Source organism: Branchiostoma belcheri, unplaced genomic scaffold (genome assembly GCF_001625305.1).
Source record: "Branchiostoma belcheri isolate BF01 breed outbred unplaced genomic scaffold, Haploidv18h27 scaffold185, whole genome shotgun sequence".
Lineage (NCBI taxonomy): Eukaryota > Metazoa > Chordata > Leptocardii > Amphioxiformes > Branchiostomatidae > Branchiostoma > Branchiostoma belcheri.
Window position 1 is genome coordinate 161,721 of NW_017803324.1, and position 14,847 is coordinate 176,567.

The following is a 14,847-nucleotide window of genomic DNA, read 5'->3' on the forward strand; positions in this document are numbered from 1 at the left end:
GACATTTTACGTGTATCATTGCCTGCATGTCTTCAATCATCCTGATTTTACGTGTCATTAGTCCAGTTGTGCCTTTTGCCCCCTGTGTAAGATTTATGCCATTTGTGATGCAGGCCACTATAGGTCTACAGGACCCTATTTGGTACGGTTCAGAAGCTTACACGTTCCGTGACATACAGATACCCAAGGGGCTATTTTCAATTGAAGTTGATGGTCCATTGAAGGATAGACGAGGGCTGTTTAATAATGGTTTCCCCTGACCCACTTCCAGTTAATGTAGAAGGCTGATAGCACATGTACACCATAAAACATGTTTCTAACGTTATATGTCATATATTTGTTGTTTTAGTTTTATTTCTGAACTCTTAAGAGTTTATCTTTCTATCTATGCTAGGATCTAATGACTCAGTTGGTGTAAGGCGTCCCACGGTTGACCACAGCAAAGATCTCATTTAATATTATAATGACCTACTTGAATATTATAATGAGCCAAATGCAGTCTTGAAACTTGTAAATATGCAACAGTTTGAGTGATAACCCAGTGTCTCTGCCCCGCCTGCCGTTTTGCATTTGATTTGCGCGCTAATTCCATCCAGTGGAGTTAATTGGTACCCCTCTCTTTTGTTCTCAATTGGCTGATCAAGAGCAGAACGGATGTCAGGCTTGCATAAATGCTAGTAACACAGACAAAACAACTGTAAGCAATGATCAACAAGTTCTATTTGAAGCTCTTGCTGTAAGTTACAACACATTTATTCTGATTTAAATCTTGCCCCCAAACAACCTGAAGATATATGTAAGTTACCTCCAGCATGACCTACAAGGGGCCCCTTTAGGAAGGGCCACAAATATTAGAACCCATAAAAAAATGGGGATAACTGACAAGGAGAGTGGGCCACAGTGATTCCCTGTAACACTAACAGATAAACATGGCCTCCCGAGCTCACCCAACCATCATGATGGTGATTATAACCTCCTTGGTTAAGAGTCGGGAGCAAGGTCGGCTATAGTGTTCGGCTGTGCCAGTTTAGTATCTAAAACATTAGGGTGTGGGCAGTACCTTATTAGAAATTGTTTGGAACATCTTGGAAAAGGTTTAATAGCCCCAACTATTTCCGATAAAGCTAATCTCTGCAAATTCACCCAGTATTGACCCGTTCAGACTATATGCCAGACAGTTCCCAGCCTCAATACACATGCTAGGCCCTGTTATTAGACTCGGTTAGACAAAGGAGATATGATATACCAAGAGACCATTGAGTTTGGTTAGACTAAGGAGGTTATATTTAACCTCCTTGGATAGACCCTGTGAAAAAACTTTCGGAAGGGAAATGCTGTCCCCTGGATTGAGAAGGTAGCCTACATAGCAGCCCTGGTAACAGTCTGGCACCCAGGCTATGAGCCGTATAAACCTTTCATTCAATTGTTGTCAATTTGTTACTGTCTGTAAAACATTTTCTTTCAAGACCTATATTGAAAAAAAGGAAAGCTGGGCCGAGCTGTAGTGAACAATTACTGCGCATAACAAAAGACTGCCAACCTTTTGTCTTGTGGCAAGGGTAAATTACAGATAATTACGTCTCATAGAGGTGCTAAATACACGACTAATTGGCCTACTGGCGTGATTGACAGCTAGAATTTGCTAAGAAGGTAGAGATTCATAATCTTAACTTTGAAGCATTTTGAGGAACTATAGCCATGCCCAGGGAATGTCAGATTCAAAGTAGAATGATTGGTAATGTCCTGAACTACCCAAACCTGTTTAGATCCTTTTGCTTATCATGAACTGTCTTTTGATATAGGGCAAGGAAGTTAGGGTTACCCTAAAATTATGGCATTGAAATGGACAAAAACATATTTCATAAAAAGCAGGAATAATGTTTCAAATATATCAAAACAGTTTCTAAATGGTGACAGATGTAAGAATGTACCCTCCAAAAAGCATCTGTCTATGATGTTGGCTATAGTTCCTCGATTTACGTTTTCTGTCTAAGAATTATGCATCATATCAGACATAGAAATATGCAAATATAAGAAATATAACAACATGAAAGTAATATTTCAACACTCAACAAGTTGTATTTTGCCTTTCCCCCAAGTTTGAACCATTTCTGACCAGCTACGGCTGAGTTATGGCATTTTTCCGAAAGGACCTGAAAAATCAGTAAATTGGCACCGTGGGACGCCTTACACCAACTGAGGAGGCGAGGGTTGAATTAAGAACAGCCATCAGGGGCCCAGATACGTATTTTGTTCATGAGAGCTCAGTTATCATCTCTTAGGAAGCTTAACTGATGATTACATAATTAGATGACAGTTATACCAATCAGAGTCTAATTTGCACATTTAATAATGAAATTCTATAAATATAATGCCTTCCATGCTAGGACTATGGAATTGGGGGTAACCAAGGAGGTTCATATTCTTGGAATGACAAGAACATCGACAGATGTAAACTACGCAAATGAAGACCTCATTTTCGTAATCAATGAGAAAATCCTATTATTATGGTTAAAGGCGTGAATTTCATACATGCAGCATTTGAAAGGTAAGTGGAAGTGAACATAGTAAATATAACTTATGCACATCAATACATCATGTGCATAATTGATGATAAATTATTATAATGGTCCTCCTTGTTAAGATCCTTGTTAGGAATATAATGGCCGTATTTGTTAAGATCCTTGTGAGGAATATGCAAATAAGGATGTTATTTACATAATCAATGATGAATATTTATATCTCTTCAGTCGTAAAGGTTAACATAATTAGGCGAAGGTATGAGGTCGTGGAGCTCGGTTCCATCTTGCCTGGTGTTACGTACTTATACATAGGTTGAACACGTCGGTCATGTTTTAGAAAGTCGTAGTTTTACATTAGCCTGAGCACGATAACCTTTCACGTGTCCTTGGCCAGAAAAGGACGCTTGTCAAACCGAGTCATTGTGACCTTTAGGGCCCTGCCCTAGATACATCTTGTAGGGATCAAAGTTTGGAAATGTGCATTTTTTAAAGAAAAGTGTTCACAACCTCATATAGCTGTGACATACCAGCCCAGAAGAGAACAAGAAATAGCCATGCTTTCATGTACCAGAGTTATCAACCAAGGATTGAGGTGTTCAAGAATTCATTCTTTCCTAGAACTATTGCTGAGTGGAACTCTCTGTCACCAAGTACAGTGGGGGCATTGTCAATAGATAGCTTTAAACAATGTCTAGAGCTAGAAGTTTAAGGGTTAGGTGTAACAAGTCGATCGGTGTAATATAGCCAGCTGCCACCGCGCCGCGTGCCTGCGAAGCTGGTGTGTTAAAGGCGGTTATACCGGCTATACAGATACAGATACCGACATGGTTTCGTTGGAACAGTGTAGCCAACTGTAAGGTGTCCATACAGTGGCTATATACGGCACATTTTAATGACTGAGTTTACGGGTATCTAACAACTCATCGTAAAAATTGTTAAAAGTGACGTTCATATGTTTCAGTACCCTGGCTGAAGTTATCCAACTGACTTGTATACATAATGCAGGAGGGTCAATTCATTGTTATTAATTATTAAGTAATCCTTTTTCAAGCAGATTCACGTTACTTTTATGACTTCTAATGCTTTTCACACAAAAGTTAGGGTTGGTAAAACAAGGCATGACTAAGATTATTACTTGTTGATATCGTTATGTGCTCATACAGCTCCTATAAATACTCCCTTTATAGGTGAATATTCACAAAGTCGCGTGCTTGAAGATTTAAATGGAAGCCATTTATCTTTTCTCAACGATGTATGTATGGGCTGTCCTGTCCTGGGCGGTCCTGTTAGAACCTGTTTTGTCCTTTTGATTTATAATATTATGTCATCTACTTCCTGTAAGGAAAATAGTGTGGAGTGACTTTCCCAGGGGCACAGCTTTGGGACATGCAGGTGGATTTGAACCCGGGACTGTAGGTTATGGGCCAAATGCAGTACGTACCATTACAATACATGTTATTATGTCGACGCCCTACTGACCTAAAATTTGGTACAGGAGTGCATATGCAAACAGACCAAGTTTCACTATTCGTGGCATATTATCATCATGATTTTATATTTCTGGTGTTCTAGATCTATGCAAACAAGCTGGATAACATCCGCAGCTTAAAAAAATAATCGTGACGACAACGATTAACAACATTCTGTCCATTCGTAGGTGTGGGGTGGGGGGTGGTAGATGTAGTCATCATCAAGTGAGTATTTTCATGCTGCAAAACTGCATGCTGCAATATTATCATGCTGCAAAACTGAACATTGTTATGGAATGTTATAGGATTAACTCAACTTACTATGTAAAAAAATTACAGGAAAATATGATTTCTACATTGTCCCAATGTTACGTCATGGACCTTTGAAATAGTCGATGTATGGAGAGAGGTAATTTTAGAGTGGGCCGCCAGGTGGTGTCACTGGAAGAATCCATGTTTGCATGAGGGGTCAAATATAGAAAAGTCATTTTTCATTCGTTGGAAGTACTTTTAGAATGGTCCATTTTGCATTGGAGTCAAATTAGGAAAGACATATTTTACCCTGGGATGATTTTAGAACTACTGTCTATTGTAAAGTCATTGCCTTTATAGTTCTTGTTCTTTTAGGAGATAGATTCCTTAGAACATGCCAACAGTAACATGCATGATAGGATAAATAAGTTACCGGGGGATTTGGAATTTCATAACTAATGAGCTTATTTTGGTGAGAATTCATAATGAACCTAACTCCAGAAGTTTACATTCAGTGGGTCATATTTCAGTTATTACTTTACTGACTAGACTTCAGCGATCTCATGACCTGCGTCACAACTTTTATATTTTCCTTATCAATTCGGATGTCAATTAACGTGTTCGCCGCCGTTCAATTGTTAGAGGTGCCTGTTACAGTGTATTTGGTGAAGGGGTTAGTAATTACACAGTGATTCGCACATTAACTTGTGGGGGGGAGGCGTGCGGGCTGATCTTTGCCAGCAGCATCGCTTACACGTGCATACCTGTCTTACTAGCTTATTTCTTGACTTGGTGCTAGGGCGCCCAATTACACCACTTCTTCATAAACGCAGGAGCTATCTACCACCCAAACTTGTGACTGCAGCATGTCCAGAACACGAGATCGCAACTGGTTGTTCCGCTGCGGTACAATAACAAGCCGTTAGGAGCCCAAAATCATGTCAAGGACTTATAAGGAGCTACCAACATGCTAAATATTAAGAAAATCCATGTAAGCCTTTTCGTGTTATCGTATTTATAGACACGCTATCAAAAAAATAACCTTCTTGGCAAAGGTAATAATATGTAACAAAGCTGTATTTTGCAAGCATTGACCTTAGCCGTTACTTTAAGGGAGCATGCTGTACTTTCATCCTTTTTTCTCTGAAATTTGATGTCCACGTAGCTGTCATCCATAAAATGAAGTCAGTTTGGCCTGAAGAGGAAAATTGTTCGCGAGGGTATGTGATAGTTTTAGTCAAATTTCGTATGTACGTGGCGTCAGTTGTGTGGAGCCCGACACGCCGACACGCCCTACATGAAGGCTTCAAAACAAAGACATTTCTGATCAAAGGCACGACGGGAAACGGGTTCTGGCTAGTTTAATACGTGTCAATCTCTCACGTAAGCATTTACAATTGGAAATCTCGAGAGGGAAACACATTGGGTTTGGAAACCGATTCTTCCTCGGGATATGAGTACCATAGTCAACTTCATAATGATGGCATATCTGAAATCTAACATACTTTACGAGTTTAATATTCTATTTACTAACACCTTCCATCATAGGCAAGGACATTATTACCACTGTGAGCAGTATAGTTTTGTACGTGTGTGTGTACATTGACCCGCATAACAATAATGGTGATATAATCCCTGGTACGCTCACTTGGTGGTTTATTCGGTGGTTATTGCACCTGACCAGGGATTATCTCACCATATACACCATATACACATCGGGGCGGGGCATTAACCCTTTATTAATCCCACTCCTAACACTAGCCTTCTGTCCTCCGGGTGGAAACCTTCTCTGGCGGCTGGTTGTAGGATGGCCAGCAAAGAACGCGTTAAAAATTCTACAAAACGCAGTATCAAAACTCCCACCCGCCCGGAGGCCTGTACAGGATGCTATAAGTGAATACAAGGTGGTGACTATAAACGCGCCACCCCACACACAGAACGGGTGTGTCGAATTAAATGAAAATGCTGCAAAATGCCCAAAATACTATGTTTCTTTTGGAACCAAATAATCAGCCACCTTATAACAGAAAATGCAACCGAAATCATTATTCTATCGGGATCTACTCACTCCCATTTTGAAACAGCCTTATAACCGCATACAACTGACAATAGACGATCACACCGTCTGCTGCACATGTCTGTCCAATCATTTCAATGAATGAATGAATGAAAGACCTTTATTGTACGTTTGTGCTCTAACAAGCTAAGTACAGGTCATGGATAGACAAAGACATGGATACAGCAATGATACTTAAACTATACATACTAATGTGATCTACTATTTACATTGTTCGACTTCTTCTCGCTTCTTGACACAGTTATAGATGTACGAGCATATAGAATTAGTGATACATGGTTTGTCAAGTTTCATAAGAAATAGGAATTTTTCTGATTCATTTAAATGTGCAAAGCTGGGGAACTTATCTATTATATAAGAATATAGGGAATCTCTCTCATTACTATATAACGTACAATTGACTACGAAATGATACTCATCCTCAATCTTATTTAAATCGCAAAATTGGCAAATCCTTTGCTCTAGAGGAATGCGGTTGTGTCTGCCTTTTTCTATGTGGAGTTTGTGTGAACTTATCCGGAGTTTTGTGAAGACTGTTCTGTGTCGAATGTTTGTAATTTCAGGTAATTTCCTCGTGGTAAGTATTTTAATAATCTGTATGTCCGTAATTTGTTGTTGTTCCGCATTTCTGATATAAAAGATTGGAGATACATGTCCTTAAGACGTTGGTTGATGGAAGATATAATTTGGGGCAAATTGAAGGTAGAAGACAAGGACGAATGCCAAACATAGGCAAAACCGCTTTCCTCTAGTGTCTTACGAACACCAGCAGCCCAGCATTTGGCACCTACCGCATCTAAATCAAATTGGCACAAAAGGGCGTCTGCAGAGAGACTGTCAGCTGGCACGTTCTGGCGTATTCTGAGGTAGTGTTTAATGGAGTTGAGTGACGCTTCTAACCTCATGGGATATCTCCCTAATTCAGCCATCACAGCAAGGTTACAAGAAGATTTGGGCACATTTAAAGACTGTTTGCAGAATTTTAGGTGCACGGCTTCAATTGGGAATGATTTCGGACTTTTGAAGGATCCCCATATTTCAGACCCATACAATAAAATCGGTTTTACGCAAGCATCAAAGAGTTTGTTCTTTACAGAAATTGAAGCATCGGCTTGATAAATGGATTGATGAATTCCAAAGAGGGCTCTCAGGCCTTTGCTGTGTAAGTATTTGTTGTTTGCTTTGAAAGTGCCAGCTGAATTTACAACAATACCCAGATAACAATAGTTATTTACAATTTCGACTACATTATTATTAAAGAGGAAGTGACAATTTTTCGGTAATCGACCTCCTTTAGTGAAGACAATAACCTTAGTTTTCTTGAGATTTACGTTCAGTTGCCATAATTTACAATACTCTTCTAATCTACTTAAAGAGGTTTGCAGACCTTGTTGTGATTCTGAGAAAAGAACTAGATCGTCTGCATATAACAAGCATGACACTTTCATGTTGTGTAAGCTAGGAGGATCACACAAATGGTTATCAAACTCCTCCGTCAAATCACTTATAAATAAATTAAACAAAGTTGGACTCAAGTTACAGCCTTGTCGAACCCCACAGTTAGTTATGAACGTTTCGGTAAGACCGTGGCTAGTTTTAACACAATTAGTTGTTTTGGAATACATGTCTTTTATAGTAAGTAAGAATTTGCCTCCTATTCCAAGATTATTTAATTTTAGTAGCAGACCTTTTCGCCAAACAGAATCAAATGCTTTGCTAAAATCTACAAAGCAAGCATAGAGTTGTGAATTTCTGCTTAGATATTTACTAACTAATAATAATGTGGACAATACAAATAGGTTATCAGCTGTTCTAAATTTCTTCCTAAAACCGGCCTGTTGTGGTTTGAAAAGGCTGTAATGTTCTGCAAAGTTCAATACCGAACAAAATATAGATACAATTAAAATAAGGTTATGCGAACGGCACAGTGATTGGCATAATGACCAATTGTTGCAATAAAACACCAACTATCAGAACGGCAACGCTAACGCCAGCTGGACAGTTATACCAGCAGGACCGTCCGAGTCCCACCGCCAACTGGAAACATGACAACACGTTAAAAACACCGTCATCTGGAAATATATACACCAGCCGAATCGTTTTTTTTTAATTCCAACATGTAATCACGAGACGTGGTGGCGGCACACTCAAGTTTTTCAACTTATATAATGCCGCCACCAACAAAGGGGACAAATACATGACAGGACAGTACTCATTTTCCCTGTTAAGTGTTAAGTGAGGAAAGTCGTGTAAAGTGCCTTTCTCAAGGGCGCAAGATCGGTGGCATGTCAGGACTCGAACCCGGGACCTCTAGGTTCCGAGTCGCGCACTCTGCCGCTACGCCACACGACCCCACTGAATCGTTAGAGTTCACAGATTAAAACATCACATTGACAGAAATGTCAAGATAACGTTATTACCTTTATTGTTGATGTCATCAAATTCAACATCAAAACCAAAGTCAGTTTCCAAACGATTCCAAACATTCCTAGTCACCATCTTATATGACACGCGCATGCGTAACAAACAGGTCAGTGACCCCTTCCCATGACTGCGCACTATGAAAACCAAGGTTTTATTGCGGCCAGACACCCCCATTTTGAAAATAAATAGTATAACCGCGACAGATTACCACATACACTTTCATCCACATTAGACGGTCACACCACCTGCTACAGGGGGGTGTCCAATTATTTTATTGCGACACAGGAATATACAGATGAAATGTAACTTAAACAATCCGCATCATCCTGACCCCAATAACTAAATATATACAGAGAATCAACGAAATCCGTCAAACCCAATGTAAGCCATATGTTTGACCACACAAACATTGCCGGAAATGGTACCCTTCCTCGAAAAGATATCTCCCACTGCGGCGGTCAGTAAAACGGTTGCATTATTATGATGTAAATGAAAAACTGTGTAAATTTGCTCATACATGTTTCAAAAAGAGAGTATAGATCCTGTAGTTAGATCCTGTAGATAGAGACGTAGCACACCAATGTAACAATTGCTTATTCTACTCTTGTACCTAAGTTATTTAACTTAAAGTGCATTTGGCCCATGTAGGGCGTGAATATGCAATAAAGTTCAGTTCCTAGTGAATTCTTTCATCAGTGACAACTTTGGAAGGATAAGGATACTAACCTCCAAATTTTCGATGGCTATCAGTCCATCTTGTTCACGGAGTGGCCTAATCTCGCGAGAGCGCGAGACTAGGCCCGAGACTTGCATCGGTCTGTCGGGTCCCACCCCCCGCCGCCTCCCTCCGAAGTAAGGGTAAGTAAGTCTTGGGGAGCTCCCAACCTTCTGTCCGGTTTAGCTTGGCATCCTCCAACTGTATGTGCACCGCTTCCTTAAGGCGGCACAACACAGTATTAGCCCTATGGGGATTTCTATAGTTAAGGACCCCAAAGTGACTCACTTCGACTCACGGAAAATCATACTAGGGTGCACAAGCAAGGTTCAGAATTTTCATATGTTTAATTTCAGGGTATAGTGTACAAAATATGTGAAAATGAGCTTAAATTTGCCGGCTAGTTCTCTTCTCGCGCCCTCTTTTATTAGCGCCACTGCGGAGGTCATGGAACTGCAGCCGACGCACAGTACTAGGCGGGACAAGTATCCAAGCGCAAATCTACTCCGACTAAACACGCACCATAATCCAACTTTTACAGTCTCAAAACTGACGTATTCCTCTAACATTTACCACAGGTTCCGTCTCGATGCCATGCACAGAACAATCTCTGCACCCTTCCCTAGTGTTGTGTAGCACTACTTTGTGCCCGGACTACTTTTGACTACGGGGTTCGCCCATGAATACTGTGTTGTGCGGCCTTAATCTTCCTATGTGGGTTACGAGACTCTTGGTCCGACAGACCGATGCAAGTCTCGGGCCTAGTCTCGCGCTCTCGCGAGATTAAAAAGCCAGCATGTGCCGGCTTGTCGTATATGTCGCTATGTAATGCGCCAAATTCACAATACCGGCTTTGTATTACTGTGGTTTAGTAGCATTTTTATTTTTGGTCGGATTTTTCTTTTTTTCGCCCGCGCACACTAGTTTGGGGGTCTTCAGAGGATGTCATCCATAAAATTAAGTCGGTGTGGCCTAAAGGAAGGTGGTATTCGTGATGGTAGTTTTTGTTCAATACGTTTCCGCGCAATCCCCTTCGAAGTTTCCCCTTATGTTTTTCATTGCCAATTGCCATAATTGTAGTGTTTGGCATGGAATATACGACCTTCTTGTTAACAATGATTAATGACATACCGTCTCTTTTCCCAACAGATTTTATATCCGTTTATAGATTTTAACTGAAATTATGATATCAATTAGCTGCAATATTTCAAACCCATCATAATGATCATTGAAAATATTTGTTCTGGCATTCTTACGTGGCCATGTTCATATGAAGTCAGTGAAGGCGCTTTACATGTGGTTTCCCTCGAAGCCGGTTTCAAGTGGCCCAATCTGAGCGCTCCAAATCACATTGAAAGCGCTTCGATCCCAAACCACTTCTAGAGGTGGTTTCGAATCGGTTTTCCCGCATCGCGATTTGCGTCTGAACGCAATGTGATTTCAATGTGACTTCAACTGGTCATGGATTACGGGGTGATATTTCTTTATTCATATGTAATACCAAATTTTACGTGGCAGCAACTTAAAGAGCAGTAATTATCAAAAATGTGTCCGTTCTAGGACGAGCTTCACCGCCTCTGGCGGGACCACATCGGCATTCGGCCGAGATACGCTGGGAGGAGGGCACCAGCAAGTAGGTCGTTGACCTTTGACATTAATAACACGCTACCTTCTGTTTTCATCAAACAACAGTGAATGCAGTTTCGGAGAATCGTGATCGGGCACGGTTTGAAAGGAATGTATGTCACGTGGACCAGATGTCAGGTATGCGAGTTACCCGAATCGCGGTTCTGGCGGTTTCATATGAACAAGGCCTAAAATTGATAGATGCTGGAACAAACAGGTGGAAGATCGAGTGAAAGATCAGATAGGCATTGGGGTCAGTATTCCCTGGTTTGTGAATCATAATTGGTTTTGTTGTTACAGGCAAGGGCCAGCTCCCCCCCCCCCGCATCAAGACGTAATGGTGTCAGCTATGCTTGTTAGGCTTACAGATAGAAATGTTGTTGCCAATGCTTTATTTTATGTCCTTGAACATCAATACGTTTCCATTGTCTGTACTGACTTTCTACAATAACATCAATCCCGATGGTGTAATTTAGAAAGAACCATGGTTAATTGATCGTATCCTTCATTGTGCTCATAGATATTGTAGTCTGTGTGTCGACAGCCCAACACCCTGGATGGTCCTTTCTGACAGTTTCTGACCCATTCTTTATATTCTTTCCCATTTGTATTGTGTAAGGCCACATCTACTTAATTCTATGGATTACATCCTCTGAAAATAGTTTGGTTTATTCGGATCTCCATTAGTGAATACAATTTCCACTATTATTCCTGGAGTCCAGTTAAAACTTACAAAATATAACAACGGAAACTAACAAAATAATACAACAAAATTACCAGAGTTACCACCGGCTTCATATTGTCGCTAACTACCATGGACTACCCAGGCCTAGAGCCAGGCCAGAGCCTCGGAGGACGAGAACAGGCGAAAATCAATGCGCGCGCGGACGTCATCCATAAAATTAAGTCGGTGTGGCTACTACTTCAAACAAATATTCGATGATTACAGCTTCTAGTATTCCCGTGTATCAAACGCTGATAGATGGGTTAGATGGGTTAGCAACCTCACTAGTCTACACTTGTTACCTGGATTTTAATATTAGCCTGGCCGGCTCACAGCTGTTATCCAGGTTACTGAACGTAAGTAGCCTCACTGGTTCAAAGTGGTACGGTAGTTAGATGGATCAGTGCACATTACTAGTAAGACTGGTTCACAATTGTTAGCTAGATTAGTGATATGATATGAATCTTTATTTCATGTTCTTGCCCAGATGGGCTAAATACACAAGAGGATATCCAGTATGTAAAACATGAGTATTTCATACTGGTACGCTATATTCTAATGCAAAGTGCTAGGAATCTATACAATACAATAATACTATAAACTACCACTATTATTAGTAAACGTTAGTAAACGTTATCAATGTCGCTGGTCCACAGTTGTTAGATAGATAGTGAATGTTTGAAGTTCCATTGGTTCACATTAGTTAGCTAGATTAATGAACGTTATTAATCTCGATGCTTCAGAATTGCATGCTAGATGAGAAAACTGGTTCACAGTTTTTACAAATAATACAGCTAGATACGTGAATGTTAGAAGTGGTCCCCAGTAGTTATCTAGATTAGGCCACAGAACGTAATTTTTATGGATGACATCAGCGCGCATTAATTTTCGCCTGATTTGGGGGGAAAAAAACAAGACATTTTGTTGCCTTCTGACAGTGGTCAACATGCCGAAAATGGGCAAAGAGGTCTGTTGCCATACCAGAAGGTGGATGGCATATAACTATGAAGAGGGGAGACAAGAAAAGGCTCTGATTTAATGTTTTATTTCTTACTTTGATGCAGTGATATGTGATGCTGGCTGTGTATACATGTACGTGCCACTGGAAAAAACATTTGTACAATGATTGAGTCAAAATTTTAAAATGTAGGAACCATGTTTTTTTTCGTACCGCCTTGTTTTTTTTCGCCCGCTCGCATTAGATTTGGACTCTGCAAGTAAATTTTATGGATGACATCCATAAAATTTACTTGCTGTGGCCTTAATAAAGTTTATCGGTCTCGCTGGGTCACAGTTGTTAGCTAGATGAAAGGTGACATCAGTTCATAGCGCATATATAATAATTTCTACACGTCAAAAAGTTAACATTTGAGCTGCTTGACGAGGTTTCCGGCCTCACAGTCTTCAAGCTTAAGTTCGGAAACTTTTTTCCGCCAATACCGGACAGTTTTTGTTTTCAATAATATGGTTTTGGAAAGACATCTTGATTTTACACGTATAAGCTAGTGTGTTACGCCGAAGGGCGGTTATACCGGCTATACCGATACAGATACAGAACTGTTAGTTAACTTAAGCTCGTATAGTGGCGCACTCAAAAGGAGCATTTATATAGGCTGGAGACAATGTGGTCTAGTGACCATGGTGCGTGATTTGATCAGCAAATCATTCGAGGTCCACCGTCCCGGTGGCGAACATGAGCTGGCATGGTCAAAGGGCAGTCTATTTTCAAAGTGACTGGGATGGGGGGAGTCTGCAGGGTTCGCTCCCAATGCAAGCAATTTTGACCGTCTGGTAATATTACATCAGTGTGACAAGGAAGGTCTATTTTCAGCAGATCGTGTATTGCAAACGGCTTTGTTACTGCCCAGCATTCTGGTTGCCAGGGACCCGCGTGACCTTAGCTAGCATTCCTCTTCCTATTGGTAGGCTGGGCAGTGCAGCAGACAAGGCTGTAACTTGGACATGGGTAAGTTGTTTATGTTCATGGCGTTCCATCAAGTGGCCATTTCCTAATTAGTAAGGGCGTTCTTCGCACTGCGGGGTTTGAATCACACGAAGCGTTGATTTTACTGTTATAAAGACGTAGTTAAGACAGATCACTGATAAAATACATGTGTTTTCCTATTTTTTATGAATATAACATCGACTCTCGGTATCAGTAAGAAAGGGAGGGACGACGTTGTCTATGTCACAGTAACAGGTCGATGGGTCCTGGATACGATTAGCTTCAAAGCGGGACCATATGGCACTGTCTGCTTATATGTATGCATACCAATGGCTTTCCTAAATAACACGGCTAGACTGCCAACAGGTTTTGTCCACCATTTTGAGAACAGTGTGCCTTGGAAAATTTCCTGACCTCCACCCCTTTCGAACGGCCATGTTGCATTTAGCTAATTATATGTACCCCATTACTTCTCCATTGTGATATATCGTTGATAGTGGTGATAGTGTATTGATCGTAATATTTGGCTGACAGGAGCTTATTGGAATTGAAACTTGTTTGTCCAAGAGTCAAACATCAAGTCGTTGATGTTGTCGTTTGTTGAGCTCCATATTTTCCCAAACCCGTGTATAGAGTTGGTGACTCTTGTGCACTTCTACCGTCAGCACCTGCTACCGCCAATTCATCTGCCCATGTATCAAACACTGGGGAGGGGGGTTTCTGCCTGAGGTTTCGAATACCGACCATATTTTTGCTCCGAGCAAATACATACCATACGCCTGACGTGATCAGGGTAGGTCGCAGGATGATTCTTGGGTTATTATAACGACACTTTGCGTGTCGGTATGTGCACGACTGGACAAAATCAGCATTCAGGCAGTACCAGGTCTGCTCTTACAGTGTGAAACATCGCCTACAGAATGAAGCAACAGCAAAGTCTTCAAAGTTCAAAATACTTATTTGCCTGTGACTATCTCTTGTCACAGACTAATGATGCAGAGTAGATGTCCATGACTAAACGTCTAAGATTTCTTCATGCACAGTTAGAGTGATAGTCACAACCACAACTTCACATAGTAACGTTCGTGTAGAC

General features: G+C 40.7%; 1 protein-coding gene across 9 annotated transcripts in view; it reads left to right on the top strand.

The window, feature by feature from the left end:
- The window catches only part of LOC109467627 (sodium channel protein type 4 subunit alpha B-like), a 68,190-nt gene that overhangs the window by 9,472 nt on the left and 43,871 nt on the right, over positions 1-14,847 (top strand). For 2 of the 9 annotated variants that reach the window (XM_019765656.1, XM_019765651.1), the window contains exon 1: positions 13,602-13,775. The exons of the other annotated variants lie outside the window; for them this stretch is intronic. The gene's annotated coding sequence lies outside the window, so the exon portion shown is untranslated. Of the gene's footprint in view, positions 1-13,601; positions 13,776-14,847 lie in introns of those variants that run through there. 9 annotated transcript variants of the gene reach the window in all.